At 37.3% G+C, this 9,433-nt stretch overlaps 1 non-coding gene across 1 annotated transcript; it reads left to right on the forward strand.

Moving 5' to 3' along the window:
- Positions 1–8,307: 8,307 nt before the first annotated feature.
- Positions 8,308–8,521, forward strand: LOC120240935. Its single transcript, XR_005530779.1, has one exon. It is a non-coding gene; the product is annotated as a small nucleolar RNA U3 (small nucleolar RNA).
- Positions 8,522–9,433: the final 912 nt, after the last annotated feature.

Consider the following 9,433-nt stretch of genomic DNA (forward strand, 5'->3'; position numbering starts at 1 on the left):
ACGTTTTTCTAAGAAAAAAGAATAAACTCCTTGGCCATAATCACCAAAGGGCTTTTCATTTAAATAGCTGCATGTGCTCCTAGTGGCAAACACATCTATGGGTAGCTGCCCCACAATCACAGCCTCTGTTCCAAACTACCATCACCTATAATCCCACCCAAGGAACCAGCCAGGCATCCATGTTTGTACCATTCCCTAACCCCAAGACAGATGTGACCAGACCAAGACTTCCCAGGACTGGATAATTTATTGGCAGACAACTGATAGAACCAAGACAAGTAGAACCCACTTGTGGTGTAAGTTTTGGAACTAAAAGGCCATAGAGAAAGAGCTGGAAGCCACGCCACAACAAAGCCAAGTACATGCTGTAGTTACAGGGGAACAAAAATTGTGAATAGTGGGCCGGAGTAGAAGAGAGAGGAGGTAAAGCCAGTAAGAAGAGAGTAGAAAGTGGCAGACTAAAAAAGCAGAAACAAGTAAACATACAGACTCAGAATTCAAGAATCCTATGGTTTGCGTGGATATCTTCCAAATAGAATTCCTGGCTGAGACACTCCCTTACTCCACTTAAAATATGATGTTATTGACACATAGCTGGCTTTCATTTAACTATTTTTTTTTTTTAAGAACAAATCTACTGCAAGGCCTGGCTATAGGGTGTTCCCTGGTGAGATATTACTCACCGACTGATCTATCTTCTCCGTTTCAAAGAAAGGATGAGTCTGTTTCAGAGTATGAGTCTTTCAAGATAGCTTCATACTACCTCAGTAACCCTCCATGATTCTAAGAAAGTGAAGAAGGTTAAAATTACAGCTCCTTTTTCCAAAAACCCTTAAGTGGTATTATTCCATGCCACTTAAAACTTTCATGATGGCCACCAAACCAGAAGTGAAAACTAAGAAACGGCATTTTTTTTCTGGCCAATTTTATTTGATCCAGCCCTGGTTTGCTAGCTAAGATTAGAATATGTTTGGTGATAAGATGCAGTATATGAGAGTTACAAGTGTGTTATCACATTCTGCTATACCATGGAACCAAAATAAAAAGAAAATATGTAGGGCTATCACTAGAAATATGCAGGAACCTGATAAGGAAAAGGAAATCTGGAATGTGACAAAGTCCACAGATAAATTTAATCAAGGGTAGCAAAATTCAAATAATAAATACTCTGGGCACCAAAAGATCTGAAATAGAAACAAGGACAATGCGATACATTTTTAACTGTATATTACCACCCAAGTTATATTTATGTGTATACTGCATACATATATGTATATAAATTCATAAAGAAAGGACTGCAAGAAGGCACACCAGCTGGTAATACCAGTGATTGCCTTTGGAGAAGCCATCAGAGACCAGGAGTAGTCAGAGAGAACTCGGGCTTGATCTAGAATGTCTGCATTTTTTCTTTTTACGACAAGAGCATAAGCATAAATTATTCTATAATTAAACATGTTTTCTAATTATATAAGGAAAATATGAAGAAATGCTTTAAAATGAAAAAAGAAAAAAATGACATCATAAGAATTATGATGATGTGAAAATCGTTGCCAAGGACAAGGGTGTAATGTTGGCCAGTTTGCCAATGTGTGACCCAATGGAAATCGTGGCTAAAGGCTTACAAATTCCTACTACCAAATTCTACAGAAAACTTTTTTATAAGTCCCTCTAATCAGTTTTTTCATTGAAGTGGGAAGGGATAAGATCTACTACTGCTAAATGGGCAAGCTGCATCAGTTCTCAACAAAAGATGAACTGTTCTGAGTTCTTTCTCACCCAACTTTGATAAAATCTGAAAAGATGTCCCTGTGAAAAAGCTGGCAAGAGATCTGCTAACGGGACAGGACTGATTAAGGACCCTCATTTCAAACCCTTAATGCTTTATGCTTCTATTGCAATGAGTTAATAGTGGACAAACAGGAATCAATGGATGACAGGACAGCTGTTCTAAGAATTGTTAAGAGCACAAACTTAACGTTGAAATATCAAATAATTATCCATCTTGTCATTTTTTAATCACCCTGTCCAAACCACCTTGTTATTCAACACATAACTGAGATTTCTTACCATCAAACCAAAAATTTCCCCAACCCCTTGTCAGAATACTAATCACAATTTCAAAGCATGATTTAAAAAAAGAAAAAAAGAGAGAAGATAAGGAAAGAGAATAGTGAGAAATTTACTTGCTTGGGTGCCACATATCTCAAAGCGTTCCAAAAGCATGACCTAATCTAAAGTGTTCTAGAAGCAAAAGATAAAGTCACATTTATTTTCATTAGCTTTAAAGACATCTTACCTACCTCATTGAAGGTATTTAAAAAGAAAATCTGAGAGATGAGATCATGATTTTCAGGCTAAAATAAAACACCATCTGAAAAAGTACATGAAATGTTAGGGAAATTTTCAGTATGTCTAGGAGAAGGAACATAACAAAACATTTTCTTGGTATTCTTTCCTTCTGTTTTTGAGGATGGAAAATGCGAATATATAAAGATAACTTTTAAAAGTACTGTCTTTTAGTTTTTTAAGTGTGCTTTTGTGTATACCAGTGAATCACAGTTAAGAGGGTGATGGACTTTCAATGGACTTCCCATTAATAACTACAGCTTTGCACACATCTGTCCATTCTCTTAGATGGTGCCCATAGGCCCAAGCCACACATCTGCATGGCAGACAAGGATGGCCTAGAAGTCATGCTGCAGGCCCTAAAGCAAGTGACATCACTAGATTCTGGGAGAATTGAACTTGTGATCCTTGCATCCATGAGGTTGTAATCAAAGGAGTTTATAACCAATAGCTGCTTGGGTAAAAGCAGTTTTCAAGAATAATGATGGCATGAACAGCACTTCAGAAAATAAAAATATATTATTGAAGACTAGCAAATAGTATGGAATAAATTTCTGCTTTCAAATCATGTCCAAAGTACTTTTTGTTGTTGTTTTTAAACCTCAGATAGCTTTTGGTGAAATAACTTTGAATATATTTTTTAAACCTAAAATTTTGTTTTTGTGTATTTTAAGTCTGTCTTTTCAAAAAGTAATCTGTATCAAAATCAGTTTTTAAGACTCTATGAGTTACAAATTCATTACTAGAGGAACCATAATAAGCTATTAATCAGAAATGACTGGATAAGCTAAGGTAGGAGCAAATTAGTAACTGATAAACTAGTAAGCTAGTAAACTAACAAATTTTATGCTGATGTAGAAAAATAAAACCAATCATGAGATTCAACACAAATTACCAGCAACATTTAGCTGCATAAACAATGGCTCTCAGTGGATCCCAAATGAATTCAGTAGCCAGAAAAACCAGAAGTGAGGAACCGTGATGGTTCACTTTATGTGCCTTTGTATGCTATGGCATCCAGATATTTGGTCAAGTCCCAGTCTGGATATTGCTGTAGAGGTATTTTTTAGATATTAACATTTACAGCAATAACCTTAGAGTAAAACAGATTATCCTCTATAATGTGTGTGGGCCTCATCCAATCATTTGAAGCCTTTAAGAGAAAACAGACTGAGGTTCCTCAGAGGAAGAGGTAATTCTGTCTGCAGTCTACCTTTGAACTCAGGCCACAGCATGAATGCTTACCTGGATTTCCAGCTTGCTGGTCTACCCTGCAGATTTGGACTCCCTAGCCCCTACAATCATGTGAGCCAATTCCTTCATATGTCTCTCTGTCTCTTTCTCCATTTCTGTCTCTCTGTCTTTCTCCGTGTGTGTGTGTGTGTGTGTGTGTGTATACACATCGTATTTGTTCTGTTTCCCTGGAGAACTCTGATTAATACAGAAACTAAAAACAAACACTTTATTGCCTTAGCAAGTTTTTCCTCCTGGAAAAAATAAGGGGGAAGGGACATAAAGACAAATACCTATGATTACTCTTAAATATCTGCATCTCCATGAAAAAAGTGAAGGGAAAGGTTTTGGATTAATTTATTCCACAAATGCTTGTGAGGCACTCACTCCATGGCAGGCCCTGCAGTGCCCAGTTCTCCTGGGAAACACAGCAGAGAAAGAAAGGGACAAAGCCTCAACCCTTGTGGAGTTTACCATCCAGTAGCAAGATGCTGATGATAGACAAATGAACACACAGTGGATTAAATGGTGTAAGTGCTAGGAATAAGAGCAAAAAAGGGAAGGGAAATAGAGAAGAGGGTTTCTATTTTAAATGTAGTGAGCAGGGATAGCCAAGAAGCTATCAGCAGAAGAGAGAGCCAGACGGAGGAAGGAGCAAATACAAAGGTGCAAGGAGGGCAGGTCCTTCACAGAAGTCTGGGAAGGCCAGTGGGGCTGGAGCTGAGTCATACAGGAAGAGAATAATGGAAGACAAAATCTTTCTCTGAGTGATGTGAGAAGCTATTAGAAGGTTTTGGACAAAGGAGTGACGTGATCTGACATGATTTTGAAAAGTACTCTGGCTGCTATAAGGAGGATAGATTATTGGAGGGCAAGAGTGGACTAAGGGAGACCTTTAAGATGCTATACCTCAGGCAAGAAAGGATGATGACTGTGGTTATTAGGTGGTAGATATGTAACCCCATCAATACATGGAAAGTGGAACTCCAAATTGGAGATAGCCCTTTGGGAAATACCAAGATTTAAAGGCTACAGTTGAATATGGCATAGAAGGATGATCAAGGCTTATGCTTAAACCCAAGTAAGCATTCTTGGAAGTTCCTTGGTGGGACACAGGCAGGAGAATCCATCAGAGACATTGCAGTTACAAGGACTACATTTTTAACCACAGCTAAAAATGCCTGAGATGTTCACGTTTCACAGCTATAGAGAAAGGGTGTGGGACCAAAAGGAACATAGTGTGCTCTGCAGTCTAAAAAAAGGGAGCAATAGCTTTCCTAGTCTGTCTCTAGAATTATCCCAGATAGGCAAAACGTTGGCCATGTTTTCATATTCAGTCTGGCTTCTTGGCACATATATCCTTATAACACAGACAGATGCATCAAACTCTCTTGGCAAGAGCCATTATGATCACCCACCTTAGTTTTCTTGCACCAATTCAATGCTCAATAACAACCTGATTATAATGTAGCTTTCCATGGAGATTTTTCTATGAGAAGTGAGTTTCCATTCTGGTGATTACGAACCTTAAGTTCTGCTTAATATTTATGCTTTCAGTATAAGTTAATAAACAGGCTCAGTGTTATATTTACATGAATGTCATGAGTCTAACTGATATGAATCAATCTTCATGGATCTGAATGCTCAGAAAATTTCAGGTTTCTGTCTTGCTAAACTGAGGAGCAGACTCCAAATCTATGGTAATGCTGCCCTGAAATCTAGCATTAACAGGCCAGTCTCTGAGGTGCTTTGAGTTGTCCTTTAACAAGAGAATAAGTTTACTAGCTGAAAAATTCAGGAGGAATGTTAAAGGAATGAAATGTGCAAAACCACAAAGATAGGAAATGGAGGACTGTGTTCCCATCATCATTTAATCTAAATGAAGCAGAGACTGAGTGTTTGAGCAATGTTGAGAGAGAAGCTTAGAAAAACTGTTTAGGAACAAAATATCCCTTGAATACCATAATGAGAATTTTGAGTTCTTTCCTAAGGCCAAGGAGAGTGGGAGCAATTTTGAATCAGAAGAGAACCCTGTAGAGGCATATAGATATGTTTTAGAAAAATATGACTGGTGATGGTGTGGAGGATTAGACTAAAGTAGAGAAGGGATGAACTGGGATAAGTTAGAAAGAGACTCATGGAAAACTACATGGACCTGAATAAAGGCCAGGGCAATGGGGTACAGAGAGGATGAAGACCAGCAAGGTAAGACAAGAAAAAATAAGCCATACGTGAATATTAATGGAAAAGCATGGATAGATTTAGCTTAGCCAAATAATTGGAAAGTAAACTCATTAACTGAGATAGGCAATGGAGATGGAAAAACAGGCTTTGGAAGGGGTATATTGTGCTTAGTTTTAAACATGTTGATTTTGAATGTTTATGAGTCATTCAATTGGAGATATCCAGAAGGCAATGGAACATAAGTCTACAGTTCAGGAAAACCATATGGACATAAGCTGTGACTTTGGAATTTGCCACAGACAATAAGCAAAGTTATAGAAGCCCATGAGTTAAAATTTGGTGGTGTGGGTGGTTCAGAGAGTAAGGCGTAAGAAGATTAAGAATGAAATTCCAGATACTCACAATATATAAGGTGTTGACAGAGTAAAAGGAGTCATTAAAAGATTCTAAAATGTAATCAAAACTATGAGGAGAGAGAAAAATGAACAATGTTATAAAAATCCAACAGAAACAAATATTTTAGGGTGAAGAGAGAAGTCAGCATTCCCACATGCTCCAGAGTAGGTGAAAGAAAATGAAGACAGAAAAGAAACCTTTCCATTTAGCAGTCAAGTCATTGGTAATCTTTGCCAGAGCCATTTCAGTGGAGTGATGAGGGTATAAATAATATTGCAGAGACTACTAGTAAGTGAACATGGTTCTTTCAAGAAGCTTTGAAGTTAAGAAAAACAAATAAAATGGCAACTTGTGAAGGAAGTTCACAAGTATCAAAGGAAGCTTCGCAGACTGAAGACCTTAAGTCTTTCTTCTTCCTTATTCTCTCAACCCAATCAGCAAATATATCCTGTTGATATTTCAGGCAAATTCTCTTCAAGACTGGCCCTTCCTCTCTTTTGGTCACTTGTCACTCTTCTTTTTGCATCTCTGATCTGCTTTCAATCCTTCTAATTACTCTCCCTGCTTCTGCTTGCTTTTCCCTTCAAGCCATATACCATCCTGCTGCCAGATGAATCTTCTGGAATGGCAGTTACTGAATGATTCTCTGCTTTAAAAACTTCAATGGTTCCTCACTTTTTCTTATTCACACTTCATCCTGACATTTGATATCTCACCAGGATTGGTCCTCCCTATATGGCCTGTACCCACCCTCCTACTGTGCTTCAGCCAGAGGGACTTCTCAGCTGCTCTTAGGTACTAATCATTGAGCATACCCTTCCTTCTAATTGACATATTATCCGCCTTCTTTCAGGTAATCAATCTACCTGTTCTTCAGGGATCAAGTTAATTTCCAAGTCTTCCATGAAAAAGAAGGAAGAAAAGGAAAAATAGTTACTAAGACATTTTATCTATTTTACCTTAGGTTAGAAAGAAGGCAAGGGTGAAAAGAGAAAGGGAAATAGCTTGAGAAAACAACAATGTCTATATCTATGTAAAGATCAATAACCATACAATTTTGAAAATAGTATCATTCTTGGCCATGCATTTATATACTTTTGGTAGTTAAGTTCCCTGTTTACTCCAAATTGTAACGTCTTGTTTTTACATGATGATACTGTATTTAAAGCTTCTTAGCTTCCTATGACTACATATGTGAATAATTGCTATTTGGCAGGTTTGGGGCCCAACTTTGGAACTCAAGCACTAGAGAAAAATACCCTGGGAACTTTTCAAAATTACACACATTCCTGGAGATTCTGGTCTCACCTCACTCGGTCTATACCCGCTAACTACTGGTTTTTGAGTCTTCTCACTGATGAGTGAAATGCTTGCCTCAGGTATGGGTTTGAGAACCACTGCAGAGTATGTTGAGTGAGAAAAGTCAAAACTTTTATAGAATTTCAGGTTGTTTATTCCTAGTGAAAAAGAAAACACAAAAAAATGGAAGCAGTTAGTTTGGTGATTTCAATTCCTCAAAATATAAAGAATATCCCCCAGACAAGGATTAAATGGTATCAGGAGATTTATCCTCCTGAATAGTCACATAAGAGTTTGAAAAATATGTAAGGAATGCAATATCAAAGTAAAAATAAATCAGCCAACAGACTGTCTCCAATCTGTTGGATGATATATTTGGCATATTTTATAATTAAATAAGCTGACTTAACGTTGTTTTGAGAGTCTAAACAACTACTTTGTTTTCTTAATAAGACTGCATGGAACCCTGTATTCCTTGTCAATCATATTGACCCCGCTGTGTCCTGTAGACAGGCAATGCTGCTTTTTCCTGCAACACTGTATGATTGCAGTATATGACTGCACCCCTTAATGATATGGATACAGTTCCACTGAGACATTAATCTTTTTAGTCAGTGTATGAACACCACATAGTACCAAGCTGTTTTGATGACTATTACCTTAGACTGTGTTATTGTTGTTTACTCCAATGATAGTAGGTATTTATCTAGCATCTTAAATTTTAATGGCTTTATGTTTATTTTTATTAACAAAAGAAAAAAGAACTCTTTGAATTAAGTATCTGATGAAAGACACTACGGTACCAAAAGTTCAAATTCTACCCCAGTATTTTAAAATCAGACACTTGTCAAGACTATACTTTCAGAGATGATTTTTATCATTTGTTACTAGAGAAGTTTCTCTGAACATGTAGAGTGCCTGAAACTATGAGGAGGGGGTGCAGTGTTTCTTCCTGAATGTAAAGCTCACTCTTGGTGTTGTCTCTGCAGCTGCCCTTGGTCATTGATAATCATTCTTCTCCTCCTTTGGGGAAGTAAGAAGGAAAGGACACCATCGGAGTGGTTTCTGCAAAAATATAAAATAAAATAAAAAACACTTGTCCCATTACTTGGCTCTCACTCATAGTTGAGCATTAGAATCACTCTGGGAGCTTATTATACATATGGATTCCCACACTGGGAAATTTTCATGATGCCTAAAAATCTACATTTAGAATGAGAACTAAGGATGGTTCTTGAATTCCAGTTTGAAAATTACTGACCCACTCCCTCACTTACACATGATGAAACTGGGCCTGAAAGGCTAAATAACTTACCCAAGGTCACATAGCTAGATAATGACAATCAAATGTAGAACCGAGATGGCTAACTTCCAGCTCTGTGTTCTTCCCGCCCTGACACCCTGCCTATGTAGACAGCCCTCTCCCTGGATTCCTCTAACAAGAGCAGTCACCTCTCTAGTCCACCTATGAAGAGAAGTTCACAAACAGCAATACCTACAGGTGCCATAGACCAGAAGGAAGTTATCAATGTATAGTAATGAGTACATGTAATGAATATTAGAAGAATGGCTGTTACCATAAGGGGAGTACAAACTATGCCAGCACCAATGGAACATGAAGGCAAAATGTAAAGAGCTTGGTAAGATAGACAAAGACTACTATGAAATGTCAACTTATTTTACTCACTTAATGTGACTAAAATCATCAATAAATTTTCTTTATTCGGTATTATATTTTTAGATTTATCATCTCAATAAATGTAGAATAAAAAGTTTTGATAACTGATAATTAAATGTAACTAAGTCTGATAACTGAATCTCAGAAAGGCTACACCTTGAGTTTAGCGTATCTCTCTAAATTTCAGTTTATTCTCTGCGAAAATACAACCTATTTTAAACCTACCTACTATGCAGAATTATCTGAGTACAGCAATATTATATGAACGGTGTTTCATGCTGTCCTAGTACATGGTAG

This window comes from Hyaena hyaena, unplaced genomic scaffold, assembly GCF_003009895.1.
Source record: "Hyaena hyaena isolate Hyena2069 unplaced genomic scaffold, ASM300989v1 scaffold_271, whole genome shotgun sequence".
Lineage (NCBI taxonomy): Eukaryota > Metazoa > Chordata > Mammalia > Carnivora > Hyaenidae > Hyaena > Hyaena hyaena.